This window comes from Lipotes vexillifer, unplaced genomic scaffold (assembly GCF_000442215.2).
Source record: "Lipotes vexillifer unplaced genomic scaffold, Lipotes_vexillifer_v1.1 scaffold603, whole genome shotgun sequence".
In the NCBI taxonomy this organism is placed as follows: Eukaryota; Metazoa; Chordata; class Mammalia; order Artiodactyla; family Lipotidae; genus Lipotes; species Lipotes vexillifer.
Genome location: NW_006770698.1, coordinates 354357 through 358471, shown reverse-complemented (window position 1 = coordinate 358471; position 4115 = coordinate 354357).

Here is a 4115-nt window from a genome sequence, read left to right as displayed (position 1 = left end):
TCCCTACATTTCATCTGTAGGAAAACAACTATCCATTACAAAGTATACTCCATAACTAGACCAGGTTTGGTACTCTTACAATAATAGCATGGAAAAAGAAAGAAAAGCAACAAGAAAAAGTCTGATAGGAGTATATCTGAGGGAACTTCCTAGAGTGCTCATAGTAATAATGGCCACGAATCCAGCACCTGGCCTATCATGGTGGATTTTAACTCCCGAGCACTACCAGGAAAAGAAATTCTTATAACTCAGCTAAATCAGTCACAATTACATATAAGTGACAGGCCAGCCCCCTGGAGCAGAGAACAGAATGAAGAATGGAAGATGAATCTGAAAGGGCAAATGGAAGATAGCTTATATAATGCCTACCTCATATCACAAAATTCATTCCAAGTATATTATTAAAAATAAATGGGAATTATATGCAGACAACAAGATAGTATCTCTAATACCTCATGCATGGAAAAATTCCTTAACCAATTATGAAAAAACGGATTGAGAAATTGGACTCTATAAAGAACTCTGTTCCCAAAAATATACTATTAAGAGAGTAAATTTGTAGTTTGAAAAACCAAACATCAGAGTGTGAAAAGATATTTATGTTGGCTCACAACCTTGAGAGTTCCCCAGATGAAATCTGAAACTAGCCCCGGTACATGGAGGACAAGGAGAGACCTAAGAAAGGGTCAGACCACTCCAGATTGGTAGGTGGCAGGTTTAATAAGCAAGGAAACCTATGTACAAGGTTCGGCTTGGGTGTAAATGAGTAGATCTGTACACCTGCCCACCAGAATCTTAAAGTTTCTAGAGCCTTTAAACTGGGTTCAGTCATAGTTCAATCCAGATGGTCTCAACAGCACCTTACTCACTCAAGGCTACTTCCTTGAAATAGCTCTGGCTGTGGGAACGGTGGCTCAAATCTACATTCCAGAACGAGGGAGGGAGTGAGGAGCCTAGATTCAGCTCTTGGGTCGACCTGCAGTCACATCCTCTTGATGACCTCCTCCAACAATTTGTAACACTGACAGAGGTACATATCCAAAATATATAAACATTATTCCTAAAAATAATGTTTATATATAACACAACAGAAAATATATAAGAAAGTTGAACGGGCATTTCACAAATAAAAGGATATCTAAATATCCAAAATAAAAACTAATCAACTTTATTAGTAATCAAGAGAAATACAAATTAAAATAAATGAAATACTACCATGCACTCATCAGAGGCTAAAGTTAAAGAGATTTTTGAATGCTAAGTATTGATGAGAATGTGGCACAATGGAAATTTTTACACACTGCTTGATGAGAGGTTGTGAAGACTTTGAAAAGCCATTTGGCGGTATCTACTGAATTTGAACATATGCACACTTCACAATCCCGCAATTTCACTTCTATGTTTTATCTTCCCCAAAAAAAAAAAAAAAAATGCTCACAGCAGCATTGTATTTGACATAGCCCAAACCAGAAACAACCCAATGTCCAACAATGGCAGAACAAATATTGTGGTATATACATACAGTGGAATGTTATATAATGAGAATGCATAATTGCTATACAGATAAAAGCCAGCAATAGAAGAATACATGTTGTGTAATTCTACTTATATAAACTTCAAAAGCAGCTTAGCTTAGAGGTTACAAGTCAAGATAGTGGTTAGTTTTAGGGAGAGAAATGGAGTCATGATGGGGGACATAAGCGAGGCTTCTGGATTCCTGGTGATATTTTGTTTCTCACTTAGTTAGCGGTTATAAAAGCATATTCACTTTGTGAAAATTCATGATTTGAGTACTTTTAGAAATCATAGGTCACTTAAAAGTTTTTAAAAATTAATGGTGTGCAAATAGGGATATAGGGAAGCATCTCTGAAGAAGCCAGCCATATAAAGATAAGGAAAAGTACATTCATAGGACAAATAAGCAGCCAGTGCAAAGGCCGTAGGTTGAACGATCCTAAGGAACAGAAAGAAAGCTGCTGTGACAGAGCCTGTGTGAGGGAGAGTGTGTATAAGGTAGAGCAGGCAAGATCACCTATGCTAGTGTTAAGGGGCTGAGATTTTATACTAAGCGCCACTTTTCTGTCTCCAAACCCAAGGATTATTTTACTGTACAGTTGAGAAATGTAAGACCTTAGAAGAAAATTAAAGGGATTGAAGTTGAGAATGAATTTATGAAAGTCTAATAAATATTTTTATGTTCAATTACAACAAAATAAAATTGATCAAGAACACCTCCCCCCAAAAAAGTAATGGGCTTTTTTCCTTTGAAGAAGGATTTTGCAATAGAACTATATCTCATAAAGACCCTATTATTGTCTCTTGGTTTAAATTATGATCCCAAGAAACTGGTCCAGTTGAGGAGACATGAGCTTGACTAATTATATGACCCTGGCCAAGTCACAACTTACTTGAGCCTCAGTTCCCTTAACTATAAAATGAAGGGGTTGAGAGTACTATCTTCTAAGACTTTTCCAGCTCTAAAATTATATTATTCAAAGTCACTTAAATTCTCACTGCTTTAGTTTTCCACAAGAACAAAGTAACAATAGCTGTTACTCCTTACCTGAAACATTTCCTGGGGATGTCTTCATACATTAATTCTAAGATAAGTGATATTGTTACCAACAATCCTCACTTTAATTTTCTGAGTATTAACTCTTCTGTTTACGCATTAGAAGCAGGACTCTTAGAGAAGTTACTAAGTAGTGTGACAAAGTAATAATTCTTATGGTAAAACATTGATATGGTTACAGCCCAAAGGTGTGTGTCATAAAATATAGTGACTATCCATCAATAATGTTTGTTTCTCTTTCAGACTTCCTAAGAAATTTTTCTTAGGAAGAAATTTCAGTCAAACGATATTACCATGATCTCTTTTCTGGTCCTCCCTGCCATGCTTGCAAGCTTTGCTTCTTCATTCATCATTTGTAATAACATACAATAATGAAGCAAACTCTAAGAGATGATCAACAGAAGAAAAATTTGTATACAAACTCAGACAAGTCAAAATTTTTATGATACCCCATTAAGAGGTAAAAAAAGACAAACAAGACATTCATTAAGTATAGAAAAGTATTATCACTAATGATTAAATAAATACATGTTTGAAGGAGCTATCAATTTTTACTTATGAAATTGGCAAATAGTTTGAAAGTGAAACTACCACATGCTGGTAGGTATTTGTTGAAATTGGCACTAGCACACATAGCTCAGGGTTTTTTAAACCCATACAAATCTCAGGAATAGCAATTTGGAAATGTGTATCAAGAGTATTTAAAAGCTTCATAACTTTGACTAATAATATTACTCCCAGGAATGTATCAGGAGAAAAAATTCCAAACTCTAAAAATGTTTTATGCATAAAGATATTCATCACAGTTTTATACACTATACCAAAAAATTTTTTAAACTAATTCTAAGAATAAAAAATCAAAGTGTGATACATATAAACAATGAAATATAAAAAAGTCTTTTATTTATGAGAAACAGGATCTGACTTATATAATTTCAACTGTTAAAAAGAAGTAGGTTAAAAAGAAGTAGGGAAGTTGAGAAAACATTGAGGAAAAAGCAATATAAGTTATAAAAATGTAAACACTGAATATAAATTTAACCAAAAATAGGGATATGGTTATATTTGTAGAATTAGTGGATGGGGAAGAATGTATATTCCAGAAAAAAAAACCAAAAAACAAAAATACAAACCAAAAACATGGTTAAAAGAGCTGAAGATAGTTACATGGGAAGACAGCTTTGGAGCAAGAGATTGCAGTAGTACTCTTCCCTATATAAATTATATAAACAAATTAGTTTCATAAAAAATAAAAATTAAATGAAAAAAGGCAAAAGGTTGAAAATAAATATACCAAAGTATTAATAGAAGTTTTCTTTAGGAAGTTAGTTTTTAAATTTTTTATTCTTTTGTATTCTCACATTTTCTATGATAATCAGGTCTTAAAAATCAAAGAGTAGAAAAACAGGAGGGCCTTGTCTTTCATTTGTGTGCTTTACATTTACATGGTGTTTTTTTTTTTTTTTTTTTTTTTTTTTTTTGTATTCCGGGGACTGTTGTGGCCTCTCCCGTTGCGGAGCACAGGCTCCGGATGCACAGGCTC